At 36.9% G+C, this 23559-nt stretch overlaps 1 long non-coding RNA gene across 2 annotated transcripts in view; it reads right to left on the bottom strand.

Annotated features, from left to right (window-relative positions):
- The window catches only part of LOC143668427 (uncharacterized), a 103423-nt gene that overhangs the window by 57872 nt on the left and 21992 nt on the right, over positions 1-23559 (bottom strand). Inside the window, exon 4 of one of the 2 annotated variants that reach the window (XR_013168438.1) lies at positions 3347-3508. This is a non-coding gene — a long non-coding RNA (uncharacterized LOC143668427). The remainder of the gene's footprint in view (positions 1-3346; positions 3509-23559) is intronic. The other variant, XR_013168439.1, reaches the window with a different exon arrangement.

Genomic DNA, 23559 nt, shown 5'->3' with positions numbered 1-23559 from the left:
GTCCTTACTAATAGCTATTGAGAAAAAAGCATTTGCCAGATCAATAGCTGCATACCAGGTACCAGGGGATGTATTGATTTGCTCAAGCAATGATACTACATCTGGAACAGCAGCTGCAATTGGAGTTACCACCTGGTTGAGTTTACGATAATCCACTGTCATTCTCCAAGACCAATCTGTTTTCTGCACAGGCCAAATAGGAGAGTTGAACGGGGATGTGGTGGGAATCACCACCCCTGCATCTTTCAAGTCCTTAAGGGTGGCAGTAATCTCTACAATCCCTCCAGGAATACAGTATTGTTTCTGATTTACTATTTTGCTTGGTAGGGGCAGTTCTAGTGGCTTCCACTTGGCTTTTCCCACCATAATAGCCCTCACTGCACAAGTTAGAGAACCAACATGGGGATTCTGCCAGTTGCTCAGTATGTCAATGCCAATTATACATTCCGGAACTGGGGAAATAACTACAGGATGGGTCTGGGGGCCCACTGGACCCACTGTGAGACGGACCTGAGCTAAAACTCCATTGATCACCTGGCCTCCATAAGCCCCCACTCTGACTGGTGGTCCAGAGTGACGTTTTGGATCCCCTGGAATTAATGTCACTTCTGAACCAGTGTCTAATAATCCCCGAAATATCTGATCATTTCCTTTTCCCCAATGCACAGTTACCCTGGTAAAAGGCCGTCGGTCTCCTTGGGGAAGACTTAGAGGAAGGTTAACAATATAAATTTGTGGCAGTGTAACAGGTTTCTCCCCCATAGGGACCTGGCCTCCCCTTCATTCAAGGGGCTCAGGGTCTGTAAACTGTTTCAAGTCTGGAAATTGATTAAGGGGCCGTGACTCTGTGTTTTTGTAATTCAGGTTAGACTTCTGTTTCCTTGACTTAGAACTCTTTTGTTTATACAGCTCCAACAAAAATTTAGTAGACTGCCCTTCTATTGTTTTTCTAGGCACCCCATGATTTACTAGCCAATGTCACAAATCTCTGCATGTCATATAATTTTGATGCCTCCTTTGAGTTTGTTGTCTATTATAATAACTGCATCTACCCTGTCTTTGGTGATTAAGTGCTGCTACCTGTCTTCTGCCAACTCGGGATCCTGTCATCCCCATTGTGTTTAAAGATTCCAGCTCAGTGACAGCAGTTCCTACAGTAATGTCTGACCTACAGAGAAGTGAAACCACAGAGCTCTTGAGGGATGATGGTGCTAGTCTCACAAACTTATTTCTCACTGTTCTGGTAAAAGGTGCATCCTCTGACATTCCTGGGGTGTAAGAGCAGGCTTTGCATGATAAATCCACTCTAACATTCCAATCTCTCTAAGCCTCTGGATCCCCTCATCTACATTATACCAGGGCATTTCTGGCATTTCAACCTCATGTACTGTTGGCCACCTTTTGATCCATGTTTCAACCAACCACCCAAACAAGCTGTTAACACCTTTTCTAACTGCTCGAGCTATAACACTGAATGCAGAATCTCTGCTTAGTGGGCCCATATCAATAAATTCAGCCTGATCCAGCCTTATATTCCTCCCACCATTATCCCACACTCTTAAAATCCATTGTCACACGTATTCCCCTGATTTCTGTCTATATAAATTGGAAAACTCACACAGTTCTTTTGGAGTATAACGTACCTCCTCATGTGTGATACTTTGTACCTCACCTTTAGGGGCCTGTTGGGACTTTAGTCTAGTTATAGGTCTGGAAGAAATGAGGGGTGGTGGGGGTGGGTCATGAAAAGAATTAGAAATATCTTCCAAGCCATTTGCTTCAGGGCCTTCATTTGTAGTTTCATCTGGTGAAACAGGATTAATAACTCTAGGGTTAATCCCTTCAGGAGGAGGTTGGGTGGCCAATTCCTCAAGGCAGGCTGGAGGTGGGGCAGTTATGTCCTCAGGGCAGACTATTACAGGGTTATCTAGAGAAGGCTCAGCATGGTCTAGGGTTTCAACCTCACCCCCAACATCATTATCAATCCATATGTCACTATCCCATTTTCAGGGTCCCACTCCTTTCCAATCAATGCCCTCACTTTAAAAGCAGACACCATGCAAGACTGAGATTTCAGTTTACGTTGTAAAGTTGCTACTCTAACAATAAGATTCTGAGTCTGATTTTCAGAGATCTCAAGTCTACAGCTACAGGAAATAAGATTTTCCTTCAGGATACTCATAGAAACGTCTACATCTTTCAGACGGCGCTTAAGCTTCTCGTTTGAAGCCTTAAGCCCATCCCTTTCACCCTTTAATGTAGACGGTGTATCTAACAACAACCAACCAACATCTCTATAACTCTTATTTCTACAAAACTCTGTAAAGGTGTCAAAACATTATCCCCCAGAGTCTGGCTTGGTACAAGCGAAGCATTAGGAGAATCAAATGATGATATTTTGACTATCTCCTTTGCCAACTCACTCCATGGATTGGGAGTGTCATTCTGATTATGGGAATCAGAGTCCTTAGTGTCTCTGAGTCCAGTCAGAGTAGAAAACCATTCATAAAAACCCATTATTAAGACTCTGTTCCTTAAGAACCACTCCTGGTACCAAGATGCATTAGTTAGGGTTCTCTAGAGAAACAGAATCAACAGGGAACTCTTGCAAATATAAAATTTATGAAAGTGTCTCACGTGACCGTAGGAATGCAGAGTCCAAAATCTACAGGGCAGGCTGCGAAGCCGATGACTCCGATGGATGGCCTGGATGAACTCCACAGGAGAGGCTCACCAGCCAAAGCAGGAATGGAACCTGTCTCCTCTGAGTCCTCCTTAAAAGGCTTCCCATGATTACATTTAGCATCACTAATTGCAGAAGACACTCCTCTTGTCTGATTACAAATGGAATCAGCTGTGGATGTAGCTGACGTGATCATGACCTAATCCTATGAAATGTCCTCATTGCAACAGACAGGCCAGCGTTTGACCAATCAGATAAACAGGTACCACAACTTGGCCAAGTTGACACCTGTCCCTAACCACGACACAAGGACAAACATAGGTTAAAGTGAAAGGTTGGGAAAATATATTTCATGCAAACAACAATCATTAAAGAGCAGGAGTAGCTATACTAGTATTGACAAATTAAAAGAGACAAAGAAGGACACTATGTATTAATAAAAAGAACAGTTCAGCAAGATGACATAGCAATCATAAAGAGCATGACTTTTCTGGGGTCCAAAACAGTTTCAAGCCAGTACATTTAAATATTCATAAGCTTTTCAGCCAAAATAATATTGAACCCGTCCATATGATGGGCTCTAGCATAGATACAACACACAAGGTAAAAGTGATTTTTCCATTTTGTTTACATGATTTCATCCCAATAAATCCCTCAACCTACAGAAATCAATGAAGAAGCACCTCATTAGGAATGGGGAGGCCACTGAGAGATGTCAGACTGCTTCCAGCCAAATGGCCCATCATTTGTCATCTGGCTTGAATTGTTGCACTTCCAACATAAGGTGTTAGACTGATGTTCTTCAACTTCAACAAAGGATGATCTCTGCAATACAAATTAATTGAGGAAAACAGTTCAGAATCACTTGGTCTTTCTAACCTCATTCATGTTTCACCTCCCCTTGAGAACAGCCTTTCACTATAACAAGGATGGCTATAGGAGGTTTTATGGCATACTTAAACTAAATTAAATCAAGATGTGACTACCATTCATCTAGTCATAGCATGGGCACCCAACATTTTGGGTTCAGAACATGTGTCTTAACCACACTCAGGCCTTCAGTACACCATAGCAATAACAAGTATGGTGGATTAAATGACATTGGTCCATGGGGCAAAAAAGGGCTTCAGGAGAGATAGGTGCCAGCCTAGGCATCACAGAGCAAGTTGAATTTGCCTTTAATGAGGAACAGCATTAACATGGTGGAATAAGGCCTGGAATTATCTTCCAGCAGGAAGGGCAAGATTTGGAAGTCAGCTTAGAAAGATGATGAAGCTTTAGTGAAGTAAGTCTGACAGATTCAATAAATCATGCTGGATAACGCTAGGATCCAGTATTAACAAGGGCTTGTATCCAAAAACCAACAGGGTTTTTGATAATACAGAGGCCAAAGTAGCCATAGGGCAAGGATTCTCCGCCCTAGTTGCTGAGGCTCAAGGGTCACCCCCAAGGGAAAACTTATGGGCCTCCAAACTTGTGGAAGTTCTCTGGGGGCATCTATAATTTATGTGAATGCACTGTGGCTGCCCTCTGCTAGAGAACAGATCAGATCAGGATATATCCTGTAGTACAGTTAGCAGGGAGAAAAACCATTCTGACCACCACCTGTTACTTGCCTGTAAGAGGGAGGTGGCCCTGCTACTTAATAGCACACAATGGAAACCAGTCTCAGAGCAAACCTGTGAACTGAAATGGGGTGACTGGTTTTGCTCCAAACTGCTTGAAACCCAGAAATAACCAAATCATGGTCAATTGTAATGACACCTATCTTGTACCTGGGAAAGTCTGATTCTACAAAGAAGGGACAGCAAATACCTCTATAATTCTTACTGATTTGTTCTATAGTGAAACTAAATTTTACCATGATCATACTCTGGTATGACATAACACTGGCATTGTTGGTGAGATCAAACTATCTTACGTAAATAAATCTTATGACAGTACAGATACTGATAATCAAAAGTATTAGGAAACTGAGTTAAAGCCTCAGTTGGACTTCCAGGGAGGTGGCCTATGCAGTGGCCTTGAGGTGTTCAAACTCAGCACACTCACAAGAAAGGACTGGTCCTTGCCTGGCTCCTGGGAGATGATCTCTCAGCCATTGGAATATCCTGCCTGTTAAGAGTGTCTTTGTATATGGGTCTTGGGCTGTGCCAGGCAGTTTATGCTAACAATGTGATGCATGCTTTTGTTTGCCTGGGGCCCTAGGCCACACTGTGTCAGTCTGACTTCTGGTGGGGCTGGAGTCTGAGTAGTTAGGGCCAGTCATGTGGATGCTCCAAGCCTATGTGATTGAGCCCCAGTTAGAACTCTGGACATCAAGGTTTGGGTTCACTTCCTGGTTGGCAATACTTCACACATGTTGTCACACACTGTTTCTAGGAGAATTAAGTGCTGCCCGTGCAATTCCAGAAGAGGGCAAATGGAAGCTCAAACTTGGTTCCTGTGGGACTCCATACCATGTACCATTTGCCTTCACTGATTTTAAGCTGCATGCCTTCAGATAATAAACCATAACCATGAGTATAACCACTAAAAAATAAAAAAAAATAAACCAGTTGCATCCCTCTATCCCATAATGTCAACACCACCTTTTCAGCATGAAGAAGTTGGAATGGTCATTGCCCAAATATCTTTGAAGACTGAGAGAATGATTAAATGAGGCGGAAGAGTTGTAACAGAGAGGTTGGGATTTAACAAATGATTATGACCACTGATTCATTATATAGATATTTCTTTTTAGTTTCTAGTGTATTAGAACAGCCAAAAGGAAATACTTGAAATTTTTGAATTGCAACACAGCAGCCTTGATCTTTGATCATGATTGTATAATTATATAGCTTTAATTTTCCGACCATGTAATTGCAAAAACCTTGTGACTAATACTGTCATTAGCCAGTGTGTGCTTAGATGAATAACAAAATTAAGATATGCATGGAAAAAAAATAGAATATAAGGTACCTAGAGAGAGACAGAAGCTAGAGAAGGGGGAGTAGTTATCAAATATGTACAGAATTGTTAATGAGGTTGAACTTAAACGTTTGTGAATGGATAGAGGTGATAGTGGCTGGCTATTGGGATTATAAAAAATAATAACATATTGTAGGTGAATTTTATTGAAAGGGCTTTTTAAAGTCATGTATGTAAATAAGTTATTGCATGAACCATTACAAATGTAAAAAAAAAAATAATAGAGGGCTATGTGGGAAAAACTTAGCTATTGCAAACTATGGACTATAGTTAACAGTAATATTTAATAGTCTTTCATCAACAGTAACAACTTTACTACACCAACACAATGGGTCAACAACAGGGGGGCATAAGAGGTATGGGAGAATTGGGGTTTTATTTTTCATTCTGATTTCTGTTCTAGAGAATTGAAAATGTTCTAAAATTGACCATAGGGATGTGTGCACAGTGATGTGATGATACTGTGAGCCAGTGATTGGATATTTTGGATGATTTGTGTGGTGTGTGAATACAGCTCAATAAAATTGAAGATAAAAAAATAAGAAGAATAAAAAATGAGTGGGTATTATAAATACAGAGATTATTTGAGAAGAAATTATTACTATGCAAATGAAATAGAATTTTAGATGAAATTGCCAAATTACTAGAAAAAAATGCAACATACCGAAACTGACTTTGAAGAAATAAAAAAATCTGAACAGTCAATATCTAATGAAAGTTTGAATTTTAACTAGAGACTTTTCCACAAAGAATTCTTCAGGCAGGGGTAACGCCAATCCTATATAATGTTTTCCAGAGAATAGAAAAAGAAGAAACAGTTCTCAACTTGTTTTATGAAGACAGTATTATCTTTATACTAAAAACTACAAAGAGCATTACCAGACAAGAAAATTAAATTCTAATCTCTCTCTCATAATCATAGGCGCAAAATCCTAAGAAAAATTAGCAAATCAAATCCAGCAATATATAAAAAGGATAATATGACCAAGTGCATTTACAAGATGGTTTTATATTTGAAAATCAATCATTATGATTTCCCATATTAAAAAAATAAAGGACAAAAAATAATACTATGTTTGCAATAAATACAATGAAACCATATAATAAATTAAATACCTATTTATATTATGTGCTCTTAAACCAGGAATAGAATTTCCTTTCATTCAATAACGTACCTCCAGAAAAACTATAGTAATATCAAAATTAAGTGAAAAATGTAGAAATCTTTCTCTCTGAAATGAGACAGGGATCCTGGTTATCCTTATTCAACTACAGGTCTTAGCTAATACAAAAAACAAGAAAAATAAACCAAATGTATAAGGATGAACTGACTGCAAACAAAACTTTTAAACAAATCTAGAAACAAAACATTTGAATTTAATATATGAATTTTGAAAGTTTGGTCAAAAATTGCAAAACTCAAATTTATTTTTAATTCCTAGTAAACAAACATTCAGAAAAGAAAAGTACAATATTATTTAGATGGCCACAGAAAAATAAAACACCTAAGAATAAATATAATGAAACACACAAGATCTATGATCAGGAAACTATTAAATCATTATTGGGAGAAATTCAAGAGGATGAAAATAAATGGAGGGATATACCATGCTTATGGCTTGGACAACTTCATATTGTAAAGAACCTAATTCTTCCCAACTTGATTTATAGAATAAATTCATTTTACATTGTAATTCCAATGCTCTGTGTGAATGTGTATGTTTGCATGTGCGAACTGACCAATTGTTATAAAATTTATGGGAAAACATAAGTGGCCAAGAATGGTCAAGATAACCTGCAAGAAGAAAAATTTGTTGGAGATTTTCACTTGAAATGAAGTGTATAAAGCTACAAGGCAGCAGTGGTTTAAGGTTAGACAAATAAACCAAAGCACAAGTCCAAAAACAGACCCACACTGCCAACTGATTTGTAATAACGGTAGCACTGGTTGCAATGCAAAGCAATAGAGGAAAGAAGTGTCTTTTTGGTAAACAGTTCTGGGTCCGTTGAACATCCATATGGAACAAAGCAAATCCCATTGTACACGCAAAAAATTTTTTAGATCAAGATGTGAATGGTGAAATAATAAGCTTTTTGAGGAAAGCACAAGAAAATATCTTCCTGAAATTGGGTTAGACAAAGATTTCTTTAAAAGAATGCCAAAACACTAATCATACTGGAAAGATTATTATTAAATTAAACGATAAAATTTAAAACTTCAATTAATTAAAAGACACTGTTAGGAAGTGAATAGATAAGCCTCACAGTGGAGAAGGTATTTATGATAGTTATAACTGATAAAAGACTTGTGCCCAGAATATATAATGAGCTGCTACAAATGAACCAAAGACATCTTAATTATTTAAAAAAAGGCAATATAATTGAAGAGACACTTCAGAAGACATTAGTTTAATGGTGAGTAAACATATGAGAAGAAACTTAACTTCACTGGCAATCAGAAAAAACAAATTAAAACTACAGTGAGATACCACCATACATCTATGGAATGATTAAATGCAAACAAAATGAAACCTGATAATTCCAGGCATTGGAAAGGATTTGGCATTTGTACTAAAATACAATCACTTTGGAAAACTGTTTGGCATTATCTAAACATATCTGAACATATGCTGTCCTATGACCCAGAAACCCTAGATATGCAGCAAATACCAGTGGGACATTTAGGCACCAAAAGAAATACCCAAGAATGTCCCTATCAGTGTAGATTGAATAGCCCCAAATTGGAAGCAGTCCAGATGTTCATCAACAGTAGAAGAGGTAAATAAACACGAGAGCCCAAAGAAAACGAATAAACTGCTGCTACTCAAAACAACGTAGATGATTCGACAAATGTAATAGCAAGTAGAAGCCAGACATAAAAGAACTTATTGTATGATTCTATCTATATAAAGTTAAAAAGGAGGTAAAACAGATCTCTGATACTGAAGTAACTATAGTCATAAGTTTTGGGTAAACAGGAGAAGGAGGTGCTAGGAGGCCTTCTGGGGTGTGGGTAATCGTTTATTTCTTGAACTGGGTGTTGGATACATGGAGATGTGCACTTTGTGGTAATTCATTGAGGTGTATATTTATTTCTAGATATTTATTAAGATCATATACATAGGACGAAAAGCAGATTTCAAAGGTATTGAAATTAGGGGATAAAGATGACCTATTTAATGAATATTTTTCAGGCACTTTAAGGGATCAGGTTTCTAAGAACACAGAAGAATTAATTAGTCCCACTATGAAACTGTGGCGAAAGAACAAAACTAATTAATGAACTATGAATATCATGCTGATGAAAATAAAATATTTAAAAGTTGTTTCCTGCTCATTTAACTAGTGAATGTATCTGAATTTTTGTCACTTCTAAACAGTAGTAGTCTAAGACTTTTGACCTCTTTCCTTTATAGGAACAAAACTGTTCTCAGCAAAGACAACAGGTCTGATGAATACAGTTGGAAATTTAAAAATATCTAAAATGTTAGAGGGCTACAAATGGAATGAAATGCATATACTAAAGTAAATATTATTCTAACTAACTTTTAATGACAATTTTATAGAGCTAAGATTTGAGACACATCTCATTAAATTTACCAATTTAAGTATGTGGATGCAGTATAGAAATGGTTACAATGAATAGTACACAACAATATCTTTGGGGCATATGTAATGGGTGAATATGGGACTATTATGGAAAAAATAAATTTGGGGGGAGAAACTAGGTGCTAGCAATGTTCCATAATCTTTAATACTCCTGAAAATAAACATATCATTTGAATGTTAATTACGGTTCAGTAAACTGATTTTATAACATCTTTATCAGTGCTTCTTCCTATAAGAAAACTTAAAATTCTGGCTTAACTAAAGAATAAAAGCATATAATGGTTAGCTCTTTAAAACTGCTAATTGCTTATGATATTTGATCTGAACAAGTCACAGACCTTTGAAGATATTATTTAGGATCAGGCAAAACTTTTGAATCTCAAAGTATGTACATAAAACTAATCCTGATGGAGGATTCAGAGGTGGATGCTCTGAAAACCTTGTCTGATGTGGTAATTGCCAATTTGGCTAAAATGCAGAATAGAGTCTCTTACCTCTTCTGCATTTTATTTTCAGCTGTCGATAATTTCTTTTTCATGAAAGCACTGAAATAAGAAAGGATTTTATTTGCATCCATAGACACATTGTCTTTAAGGTCCATACTAATATAATTAACTAGCATTGTGTTAATTTAGGTGAATGTGAGACTTGAGAAACTAATATTCACCTCTAATCTTGACCATCCTGTAGCTATGTAAACATGAGAAATTAATTAATGACTCTAAATTTTATTTTTCATATGTGTAAAATCAGTGTGTTGGGCTCATTTAAACAATTAAAATTTTTCATGTTGCCTATAAAATGATCTGACAGCCTGTTATATGGAGTCTTTCACTGCCCTCCAGCCCACAAGACCACTTCATAATACTCTGAAGTACTGGACCAGAAACCAGGAATTAGACTTTGAACCTTGACTCTGTTTTTACCAGCTTTGGAATGTTGAGTAAATTACTAAACCTTTCTAAACTTTGTTATCTTTAAGATCTCTACCTCTAAGAGCACTCACTGTACATATCACAGGGCAAGAATTTAAAAAGAATTGTTAGCTGAAGCTCAATGCAACATACTTACAAGGAAGAGAATTTACTTATTCTTTTGCTACTTTTTCCCAAAAGATTTTTGAGGAAATTGCCATCTTAACCAGCTTTTCTGCTCCTTATCAACCTGATTTTCCTTCCTGGCTAAGAAGCCAACCATTCTTTGATTTGAATCTCTAAATTCTCAAATTTCCATATTTGGTGAATGTTTCTGATACCTAACTGTCTTTTACCCCCGTGTAATACCCTATCCAGTGACATGCAGCATTCTAGGTTTTGTATTCTGCTCCCGAGCCGCACAAGTCTTAAGACGGCTACTGCTACTGCGTGTGATTTGTATATCATCTCCGATATATACAGCATGCACTAAAAAATAAAATCTCTACTTGAAAGCATATTTAACAAGCTTAATTAACTATCAGAAACTTACCAAATGTGTTTAACTCAGGATGGAAGCCAGGGAAAATTCTGGAATCCCCGCTTTGGTTTGGGATACTGGCCTGCCCTGACCACTGACAAACCACAGTCTCTGTCTTTTATTTCAACTCTGACGACGTAATCTGATTGGTGCCACCCAGCCAATGGGTTGGCTGCCTTTCAGTCCGGAGACCAAGACAGAAAAAACAGTGTGGTCTGGATCGTGGAGTTAAACGACGGAAATAATGCCATATGGGTGCCAGGAACAATGGATGGGGTGCTGCTCGGAAAAGGGTGCTGTGCATAGGAGCATATTCTTTGACAAACGGATTTTGCAAGCCATCTTCATGTGCCTCCTGTATGCAGCAGAGGAAGTAGATCGACGTATTTATGAGTTGTCCAAAGTTGAGAAACAAGGATGCTAAAAATGGATAATTATACAATATCTGATCTCTGGATTGCGAGTTCCTATACAATGTATAGTTTTAGAGTTTAGATAGCAAGTTATTACTTACTGTAATCACTCTATCCTAAGCCATATATGTATCATTATTGATCACATTTTCCGTATCTATTTTTATCATGTAAGAAATTAGACATATATGCTTGAATTCCTGAGTTCGAATTTATCTCAGAGTCTAAAAAACTTTTTCTAAAAGAGAAACAACTAAAAGCCCAAGTGACTGACAAATATCTTTGTCATTTCTTAAGCCAAAAGCCAATTCAAGGTGATGGTCTAAATGAAATATATTAATTATTTTGATAAATTTAACAGTTTTCATAGATGCTTTTCTAGCAACTATTTGGTTTTGCATTTTGGAGAAATAAAATGAAGAAGTCTATTTTTCCTAGGAGAGGTGCATAAAAATAACCTATGCTTGGTTTCACCAGAATGTTATCTTCGATTATATGAATTCAGAAGTGATCCAAACAACTTGAAGCAAACCGCCTAAAAATTCTTTTCTCATGGCTATCTGCCACCAACTATGACAATTTTGTGTGTGTGTGTGCTTAGTATAGTGTTGTTCTTTAAAAGAGTCATGAAAGAAGGTCTTAGCATGAAGGAAGAAATGTTGCTGCTGGAAGACAGCCGTGTCGCTGGGTGCAAGCGTGGGCAGCTGTGTTTCCTCCTCCCTGGGTCAGGCTCTGAAGTAGTGCTGATGGTGATATGTCATGTTATCAGAGTTCCCATCCCTGGGGAATGCCCTGTTCTGGTCACTTCTCCAGAGCCTTGGCCAGTTCCAGAGCAGGCATCATCTCCATTTTCTGAGCATGGAGGCATGATACCTGCCTTATCAAAACTGCAGCTGGAATAGTCATGCTGAAGCCACCAACAAGGGTAAAGTTCCAGGAAATATTTTTGTCACTCTAATCCTTTCAGAAAAGGTCCTGAATGGAGTGAATTTAGGGGGGAAATTACAGGTTCTTTAGAATATATTATTATATGAACCAGAATTCAGAGCATACTGTCTGAATGACTGCTATAGGATATTATCGTTATAGATCCCAAGCTTTAAAAAATTCTAATTTATTCCTTTTTTTTGAATTTGGCAGAATTCTTTATGCCTATTTTGTTAAAAACAATAGCTTTTCTGTCCCCAGAGCAATATATAACATTAAACCTTTTCATGATTTTGAGAAATGGTAAGCATAAAATTTAAATCACAGCCGTTCTCATTATAATGGCACTGAATAATAACCTCATTAGTAGTAATTATCTGGATATTAATAGAAGTTCCTGACCCACAGTTTCTTTTTTGCAAATTTTGTGATTTACAACAATGTGCTGCAAAATGTAACTGTAAATTATTTTACTTTAGCCTCAAAGGAATGAATTGCATGAAGAATTATAAGATAGTGCATGATATAAAATTCATTGGCTGTCAAGATTCTTGTCTTAAGTAACTGCACTGCTTCTATTTTAGTTCCGGAAACATTCTGATGTGTTAAAAATAGGAATGTGATGTGTATGTGCATGTGTTTCTTCATTATTTATTTTCTGGTGTTGTATTATTATATACTGAATTTAATTATGTACTGCAAATGTTTATACTAGCCTTAAGAGAAACAATGTGTTTTGGTGGTGAATGATTTTGATATTATACAGGCTTGGTGGTAACTCTGATGGTATTGTTAAAGAGAGTTCCTGTATATGAAAATTTGATTTATCAAACACTGAGGAGCAAAATTTATTTTCCAACTATTTTCCACTGCTTGTTTTCTTTAAAAGTTCTCATTTTAGTTACAAAAACTTGCACTTTGCTCATGTAGGAATAATTTGGTGAAAAATATAAGCCAAAATTTTGTCTACTAAAAATATCTTTCCGTTTACATGGGCAGTATTTTTTTTTTTATTTAATTAGCCAAGCCATTCAGCTGGATACTTTTTAAGAGATTAAAAAATTAAAATGTACTAATTGTTAGAAAAATGTATTATTTAAAAAATTCCTTATTCTCTGCTCACAAAAGACATTGTTTTTTTTGCCTCAGCCAGTTTTTAAATACATTTCTCTATGATGTTATTGTTTATGACCTGAATTAAGAAATTCACAAGAAGAAAAAAACTAAGTGAAATATCCATGATGTCACCTTTCTAATTAATTTTGAGTATGTTATGTACTAGAAGCAAAAACCAAGAAACAAATCTTTATTCTTTGAGAGCTGCTTAAAATCAAATTGTTTTTGAGAATTAAATTAATACTTTAAAAGGGACATTGCAATGATTACATCATACCTAAACCATGGAGTCATCCCCACACTGGTTGAAATGAATACTTAGTGTGTGGAAACTTGGGAACAAATGTGTTAGTGAGATGCATTTCAGGGAGATAGAAAGCTGGCAAAGCACTTAGCATTATATAATGAGGGTTTTCCCTTAAATGCAGTTTTTATTTAGCCGATTCTATCATAGAAAATTTAAAATGTCTCTTTGCAGAACAAATGCATTATATTTCCCTTTTATTTCCTTTGGATATACAATGACAAGAATATCATAGATCTCTAAAATGTTAGGGACCATCTGAAACATAGCCCTTTCAGTGGTTTCACCGAAGATTAGAAAGCATTCTGCCAACTTTAGAAATCAGTCCCATTTATGAAATCATCCCATGCCACAGTTGTCTTTATTTATGATGACAGAATCATCTGAACTCCCCTCTCATACCTTCTGACTTCTAGTATTGACATTTTTGGAGAAAACATAGCAAGAATAAAGTTCAACACAGGGAATCTAAATGAGTGTCTATGAGAGCCTGCTAGAAAGGGACCAACAATCGCTTCTGGAAGACTTTGTCTAGGCAATTTGCAAATTAAGCCAGCATTCATAAACCCTTTGTTTCCTTTCATCCTGATACAAGAAATATGAACAAACGCTGGTTGTAACTCAGAAACAGCAAAACACCAGGCTGTTAAAGTGTTCTATTTAAACATGGACTAGATTAAAATGAAAGGAAGAGCTGCTAAGGATAAACCTTTGTATATGCTTTGATATTTAACAAACCTCTTGTAAAGCAGCTTTAGAATGTTGGGATCTGTCTATATATATTCATAAATTAAATTGAATCATAATCTATTGAAGTAGACAATTTGCCAGCATTTAAGAATTAAGACTTTTGGCACACTTGCCGTACAAGCACAAGTTGCGCCCTCTGAAGTGGAAAGTTACAACATTCTATCATTGATTTTCTGTCTCCTGTTGAAGTCTGAGGAATGCTGCAATTGAAATATCGGTTCTAAGGATTTCCGATTCTTTAAGGGCTGAGCATACTTCACTCCAGGTCTGGGTTTCCTCATTTATTTTGAATGTTTAAATGTTCTTCTGTCAATTGAGAACAGATATGCGCTCAAGTATGCAAAAAGGCATGGCAAAATTGAGTATAAGCCAGAAAGAAAATTAAAGTTCTTAACAAAGAAGTGAAAGATGACGCACAGGGAGGTCCTCATATGTTGGTTAATTACAAGGGTTGTGGCGAGGTGTGCTTTAAATTATTGGTTTTTCTTAATATTTTCCAGTCTTCTAGCATTTTCTTTCTGTGCTTTACAGAAATACTTTTTTTTACTTTTTATTTTTTTACTGTGAAAAATAAAATATATACAAAAAGCAATACATTTCAAAACACACCACAACAATTAGTTATAGGACAGGTTTCAGAGTTTGGTATGGGTTACAGTTCCACAATTTTAGGTTTTTTCTTCTGGCTGCACTAAGACACTGGAGACTAAAAGGAATATCAATATAATAATTCAAAGTCATACTGATTTGTTAAATCCAATCTTCTCTTATAACTCCATCTTCTTTGACTTTTTAAAATTATTTTTTATTGATATATATTATATATTCATATAGTATACGTAATCATCCAAAGCAATCAGTGGTTCACGATATCATCACATAGCTGTGCATTTATCATCACAATTGGTTTTTTTTTGGAAAAACAGCATAAATATAAAAAAGCAATAAATTTCAAAGCTCATCATAACAACTAGTTGTAGAACAGATTTCAGAGTTTGGTATGGGTTACAATTCCACAAATTTTGGTTTTTACTTCTAGCTGCTCTAAGATACTGGAGACTAAAAGCAATATCAATAACTTGACTCAGCAATCATACTCATTTGTTACACTCTGCCTTCTCTGTATAATTCCACCATCATCTCTGCTCTTTCTCCCACTCTTTAGGAGTATTTGCCCATTCTAACTTTTTCATGTTGCAAGGGTCTGCCGATAATTTGGGATATAGGGATGAAATTAGTTGATGTTCTGGAGAGGCTGGCCCCTCTGCATTTCAGGACTTTTCTGGTCTGGGGACCCATCTGGAGGTTGTAGATTTCTGGAAAGTTACTCTAGTACGTGGAACCATTGTAGAATCTTATATAACACCCTAAGATTCTTTAGGATTGACAGAATGGTTTTGGTTGAGGTTTGGCAAGTTATGGTACGAAGCAATGTCTGACTGAAGCTTGGATAAGTGTGACCTCCAGAGTAGCCTCTCAATTGTATTTAAACTTTCTCAGCCACTGATACCTTATTTGTTACACTTTTGGTCAGGACGGCATTGTTGATCCCAAGGCACCAGGGCCAGGCTCATTCCTGAGAGTCATCTCCCATGCTGCCAGAGAGACATTCACCCCTAGATGTCATGTCCTATCTAGGGGGGAAGGCAATGGTTTCATTTGCGAATTGGGCTTAGAGAGAGAGAAGCCACATCTGAACAATAAGAGGTTCTCTAGAAGTAACTCTTAGGCATACCTATAGGTAGGCTAAGCGTCTCTGCTACATGTGTAGCAAGAGCAAGACTCAAGATCAATGGCTTGGCCTATTGATTTGGGTGTCCCTAATGTTTGACACAGTATCAGGGGTTTCCCCAGTGGTAAAGTTTTGTAGCTCCATAATTTTTCTCCCATCTGTCAAAGGACCCTGCCAATACTTTTTGATTGTCTGCTTATTATACTCTGGGATGTATCCAGGCATTACATTAAATTATACAAGATTAAAGGCCCTCATTCTTATTCTGGGCTCCCTGTGCTTGGATTGTTTAAATAATCTATCCAGACAGGTTGAGTTAGAATATGTATGTGCTACAGAAAATGTAGGTTTGGACAAGATAAATCTTTCTTCCTTTGGTCTCATAGAGTAGATGAGGTTCTAAATACAGAAAATCCTTTCCTTATCCCTGTCTTCTGAATTACCTTAATTCCAACCTGATCAGCATCATTCTCAGTCTCTAAATACCAGGTTATAGATATATAAAGCAGCCTCTCAAAATCCAGAAATAACAGTGACCTCTTTGGACTAAACGTGACTGCTGTTAGAGCTGACCGTCTATGCTCTTGCTTTCTTATAAGTATTTTCTAAATGAGACCATACAATATTTGCGCTTTCGTTTCTGGCTTAGTTTGCCTCACCTGGAAATATTTTAATCAACTGTAAAACAGCCACAAATGAAAAGCTCTCCGGTCCCAAATTAATTAGCCTGCTGCGCCTTACCTTAGTATTTTGATGTGTACTAAAAGCAATAGTAAGTAATTTTCCCATGTCGAGTAATTTTTAAATTAGAGGTTGGGACTCAGACAGGGTATTAACTTCAGTTTGATTATTGGGGTATTTGAGATGATTCTGGTATCACTGATACATATAGCATAATTTCAACACTTTTTCTTCATAGAAATCTACATGGACCATTTTAATGTGCTTAGTATATTGCTTTAATCCAATACCAATTACATTTTTTGAAATCAAAGCATTTTAAAGAATAAGAAGACTTGGATATAACCTTCTGTCTCCATTATTATATATGAGGAAAATGAGGCTTCTCCAGACATATGTCCTCGTCAAGGAAGGGAAAATTGAGGAATCATTCAAAAAAAAAAAAAACACTTTTTTTTTTGCCTTGCTGGAGAAAAACAGCCAACTAATGAAGCAATAAACAAAGATCCTTTGTGAAAACATTACAACAGTTGCTTATTTACTGGCTGTGTGAACTTTATGCAGATAACTTTAGCTCTCTGACCCCAGTTTCTTTATGTGTAAAAAAAAAAAAACAAATTTTTTCTACTTCATTAGATAATTGTGATTACATGAGATAAAGCAGGTAAACTAAGTTATGTTAATGGTGTGTCAGCGATGATGATGATGGTAATGACGGTTACCATGGATAAAAGGGATCCAGACTCAAGATGAAGGCCTTACATTCCATTTGATTTACTACTTTATTATGTAAATGAATGACACATTGTAAGATTTTCTGAGAATTTTATTCATTCTTCTGTCTTCCACAATGTCTAATACAAGTTCTGCCTACAATGAATGCTTAAATGCTAGCTAAATAATAGTGAATAAAATTTGATTCTATGGTAACTTGAAAATGTGACTACCTTTCCTTTGATTGGCTTCCTTCACCCATCTACCTCACAGTCTTTCCCTATGCTGATTTTGTTATTATCATAGCCATATTTCATACCTATTTTAAATTAATTTTAAAGAAAAAAATGCAATTGTGCATCACATTTTCTGGGGGTGTGAGTATGGTTATTGCATTTTAACTTACTTGGCTGCAAGAAGATGTTATAAAGATGTATGCTCTTATTTCAAGGTTAAGTGAAAGAAGCTGCAGCTGACTGGGTGAGAACGCATGACAGTAGCATATGCAGGCCTTGGTTTATGAAAATGTTTACTTTTAGGTTAATTTCCAGCTACCTGTAAAGCTGATTAAATTTAAATATTGTAAGAATAAATATTCTAAATATTTTATTAGCACCTGACTGTGCAAATGATAGAAATGCAGAAACTGTGTCCTACCTAAAGTATAGCTGTGGTAGTGGTAATTAAAACAAACAATTCAATGAAGATATGCTTTTTAATATAAGCACTGATGTGCCCTATCCAGGACAAAATATGACAATAGATTATGAAATTGATATTTATCTTCTAAAATCACAATATACAGCTGAAATCGAATGCCTGATATCTTTTGCTCTTCCTTTATCCATCCCTAAACATCCGCAAGTCCAATGATATCATGGAATAGAAAAGAACACATTAGGGAAGAAGGACTGGCCTGCATCTCACCAAAGGAGATTTGAGGTAATTAGGTTCAGGTGTCAACTTGGCCAGGTGATGATGCCCAGTTCTGTTGCTGCAAACTTAAATCATCAGCACATGAAATTCATCTATGGCTGATTACATCTGTGGTTGGCTAAGGGGAGTGACTACCACAATGAGTCGTTTAGTTTAATTAGCTGGAAGTTTGAAAGAGAGAGGACAGAAAAGAAAGATCTCACCAGACCTCAGACCCAGGTGTTTGAAGATTCAGAAGGGAAATGCCCCAGGGAAAACTGATTGAACCCAGAAAGTTGGGTGGGGGGAGAAGCCTAGCAGACATTGCTGTGTGCCTTTCCATGTGATAGAGAGACCAGATGATAGCCAGCTGCCTTTCCTCCAAGGAACTGTAAATTTGTAAAAGCCAGTCTATGTCTGGCATATTGCATTCTGACAGCCTTAACAACTAAAACAATATTTAACCAACTATTGATAGTTTATTAACAGCAACCACAACCACAATAACCACAAGGATAATATTTACTGGATGTCTTCTGTAGGCAAAACACAATGAAATGTTAAGGGGATTGAAATTTTATTTTCATTATAGTTCAGTGATCTTATCTCCATTTACATAGAAGAAAATTAAAATATAGAGATATTAAAAAACTTGTCTAATGTCATTTGCAGATGGCAAATTGCTTAGAAGCTAGGTCATATGTTTGTAAACCCTACCTATGAGGAGGAGGCTGTATATTGGATGAGGTAAAATATGCACATAAAAAGATGCTCCAAAGAACCCAGGAGATTTTGTTTAGCAGTGCTTCCATTGCCGCAGTGTTTCCAACCAAGTCATTTAAGACTCAGGATACTATATTAGATAGCAATTCCCTTTCCTTTTTGCAAACATGTATGAAACAAGGCTATAGAAAAGCAATTAAATGGGAAATACTATGTTTAGTAATGGGAAATAAATGTTTAGTAAATATCTTTGAATTATATCTGGAAATTATGATGCCTTCTGTACAAATCTCCACATAGGAAAAGGCATGATAGCACCGTAGTTAAGAGCATGAACTCAGAAGTCAGTCTGCCATGTTTTAGCTGTGGGAACTTGGTCAATTTACCTGTGGTCCTCAGTGTTCTTGTTTGTAAAGTAAGTAAGGCATAATAATAGCACCGACTAATAGAATTATTGATGGGATTAAATGAGGTAGTAATACTGGCAAAACACTAAAAAAAATCATGTTCTTAATATTAATCCATTCCTGTGTGTGTGAACTCATTATAAGTGGGCTTTACAAAGGTGTTATTTTTAGTTAAGGTGTTGCCCAAACTTATGAAGTTTAGTCTTTATCCATCATTGAGGCCTCATGAACAGAAAGCCATGTGGAGGAGACAGAAGCTGGAAGTCAACAGACCTAGAAGAGAAAGGAGGGAACATTGCTGTTTGATAGGAAAGTCAACGAACCCAAGGACTGCCGGCCTCCAAAATGTCACTGACCCCAGTCAAGGAGCCTCTGAAACTGTGAGCCAATAAATTCCTGTTGCTAAGCCAATCCATCATGTAGTATTTGTCACAGCAGCAAGGAAACGAAGGCACTCTAGATATAGTAGGTATTCAACAAATATTTATTCAATGAATGAACAATACCATCAAATATGGATATAGGAGAGAGGTCATCTTCAAATACGGCTCCCTAGAATCTCTGACCACCTTGTGAGTGGGTTTTCAAGTACAAATAATGGGCTCATATGTAGACCCACAGATGCTTCAAAAGGCATGCACTGCATCTATTCACAGTCTGGTACATACTAGGTTTTCAGTACGTGACATCCTCTCCTTATCTTCAGCATCATTAACATAGTCATCGTCAGTGGAGAGTTTCTTCCATTTATTTGAACATTGTTTCCCTTCACCCCATGCTCTAAGTTTGTGTAAACCATGCCAAGAATTTTCTTACCCTCCAACATCATAAATCTTTAATTACTCACCTACCAGGAATCTCAACCCTCAGCCAGGCTTATCACCTGTAGCCTATTTCCTCCCCTAGAAGAGTGACTCAGTTAATTTTATCCTGAGCAACAATAAACAACCACAATGACAACTGCAAAGTAGCACAGAACATATTAGGCAAATGAGGAATGCATTATAGGCTTACAGAATATCACACAGAGCAAGAGGACAGGAATCCGCCAGGCCTTCAGAAGGACTAAAGTCTAAAAAGCTGTATTAGTTAGGGTTCTCTAGAGAAACAGAATCAACAGGGAACACTTGCAAATATAAAATTTATAAAAGTGTCTCATGTGACCGTAGGAACGCAGAGTCCAAAATCTACAGGACAGGCTCCGAAGCCGATGACTCCAATGGATGGCCTGGATGAACTCCACAGGAGAGGCTCACCAGCCAAAGCAGGAATGGAACCTGTCTCCTCTGAGTCCTCCTTAAAAGGCTTCCCATGATTGGATTTAGCATCACTAATTGCAGAAGACACTCCCCTTTGGCTGATTACAAATGGAATCAGCTGTGGATGTAGCTGATGTGATCATGACCTAATCCTATGAAATGTCCTCATTGCAACAGACAGGCCAGCGCTTGCCCAATCAGATGAACAGGTACCACAACTTGGCCAAGTTGACACCTGTCCCTAACCATGACAAAAGTCATCCGGAGTTATGAAAGTATTATCTCTTTCCACATGCTTTGTCCTTCTCTCTGAGCAGACTAGATTCCTGGACTCCCCATCAGATGTGCCAGAACTTGGTTTTTAGGAGCTCCTCAGTTTATGTTACAGTCCAAGGCATACAAAGGCGCTCTAACTCCCAGATCCAAACTCCTAAGCGAGAAGCTGTAATCGACTCAGCTTATTTCTGGGCACACTCACATTGAACTTTCAAACTCTGCAAAAGCAGCAACTGCATGCGTTTTGATTCTAAATAACACAGTGCCTGTTACAATACACGTAGCAGATGGTCAATAAATTTTCAGCGCATGAGTGAATGGTCTGATTAACTGGGTGGCCAGGGAAGTGGAGTCCATATACAAAGTGGTTGCCAGAAGTCTGCCATTGTAGATCAGGTCTGAATGCAGTTTAGTGCACCTATTTTGCACTCAGAATTCTAACTGCAGAGAAGTCTCAGAATATGTAGCCTTCAGGTTTTTAACCTCTGAATGGCACCCAAGGAAGTGGAAATAAATTCCAAGTAACCAGTCCTTAGATCCTATATTCCATTATATCAGGATGTCCTTTGTACTTCATAGTTGGAAGTTCTTTTTGAAGTATGACACTTCATGTTCCTAAGTCTGGGCATGCCGAAGTTCTGTCTAGGGTTTGCCTGGGATTTAGCTAGGGTTTGAGTTACTTACTCTTTTTATTTTTTCGCATGTAATTAATTGCCTGCAGCGTTTAAAAATAAGGCAGACGTTTTACAAACAGATACCTGAAAAACAAAGTTGGGAAAGAGCTTAACTATCTGGGGGTCAGAAATCTGAGGTTTGTGTGTATGTTTTTTCCCTCCAGGCTCTCAATAACTGTGTGTCACCTTCAACAAGACATCTAGCCGACTGGGTTTTCCAGTGTTTTCTCCACTATAACAAGAATAATGGTTCTCAGTCACTTCCCTGCCCCTAGGGGTGTTGTCAGAATTAATGAGACACCAGAGTGAAAAGCTTTTCATATTTTTCCCTTCAGAGAAATGCTGGAATGTAAATAAAAGAATTATCTCTATTTTGTGAATGCTTTTTCCTTCTTCATGTCTTAATAGCATTTAGAAAAGAATGCACAGCTTTTTTGAAGCAGCAGCAATTACCATAGTTGGTACATATAATAAAGGAACTATATCTGCCAGCAAAAACAAAGGAGGAACCAAAAGCTTGAGTCAGAGAAAGTCTGCTCCTGGCTTACTCTTTGATGGAATCAGTAGGAGGGCTGGGATAATCACAAGTAAAATATTGCAGTACAGAGAGCATATGAAAGTAGGAGGAGAAAACTATTTAATTAAAACTGCCATTCTTAAAGTGGAAAGAGAAAAGAGGTGCTGACTGCTGAAATGTTGCTGAAATGTTCTTAGACATGCTGGAAAGAAAAAATGGGTGTTGGAGGTCAAAACGTTGGCGCCTTAGGATTGAACTGCTAAAAGCGATGAAAATATCACTGCTCATCTTATCAAATGAAGGTTCAATTCTAACTTAAAGATAAAGATGTTCTCAGCAATTTCTTTGATTAATTAGCCAATGGATTGTCTGTCAACACAGGCAACAGCTACTGTATCGATTCTGTCACTTCATTGGAACATAATATTCTGGATTTTGATGGATGCTGATGTGGTCAAAAATACATATCTTAAAAAGATTTATTCTTAGCCATCGGTAGATGATGAATTTCTAAAGGAGTTTCTTTTGGGAGATAGAAAATACTACATTTTTTTTCTGGTAGTTATAGTACTCTCCATATTCGTAATGAAATTGTTTTCTTTGTTTGGACTCCATAAATTTAGGATATTTTAGGAAATCAAGTGTGTAGGAAAATATCCTGGGGCACAGATAGTTATCATTTCTGATAAGCTAAGTGAAGATGGGCCAAAGGTCAAAGAGTGGGTCAGAAGACAGACTGGGAAATAAATTCCCTCACCCACTGACCACACATGCTAAGTACAGCCTGAAGAAACACTACAAATCACACAGTGTCTTTATAAGTTCATTATTCTCAAAGTATTTAATTCAGTTTTAGAAAAGCTTCTTCTTTCTAACATCTTTTCCCTTAGAACAGATAGTTCAATAATCATGACCCCTTCTAAAATCAGCCCTTTATCACATTGGTTTATCAATACTTTTAATAGGTCTTTATGTCTTCACTTGAAACACTTTAATATTTTCTTTAGGACAATAATACCTAATGACCAGCATCCAGAGATATCATAAAGGTAAAAGAATCATTGAAGCAAGAGCTTTAGATAATTCAGTAAATTAGGATTGAGGCTTCTGGGGGAGTGTGAAGGTTTTTTCATTATCTCATATATTGACAGAATTAGGAGTTAAGATGAAGTTCACACAGGGTAATTCAAAATAGCATGATTATATGGAGATGCATTTTTTAAAATCCCTCAAAAAAAAAAACAATATTTGAAGCAATCAGTGTAATCTGCATATTTCCTGTTTCTTGCAAAAAGACATTTGCCTTATAAAAAGCAAGAAAATAAGGAATTGAAGTAAAACAAACAAGAATGTTGCAAGTGTCTAGAACTAAATCCTAAGAATTAGAGTTTGGGATTGAGAAGAAATCTCTTCATGATACCCTAAAGTTGTGTG

The sequence above is a fragment of the Tamandua tetradactyla genome, chromosome 24 (assembly GCF_023851605.1).
Source record: "Tamandua tetradactyla isolate mTamTet1 chromosome 24, mTamTet1.pri, whole genome shotgun sequence".
In the NCBI taxonomy this organism is placed as follows: Eukaryota; Metazoa; Chordata; class Mammalia; order Pilosa; family Myrmecophagidae; genus Tamandua; species Tamandua tetradactyla.
The sequence above is the reverse complement of the archived record's forward strand: the minus strand, read 5'-3'. Positions and strand labels throughout refer to the sequence as shown.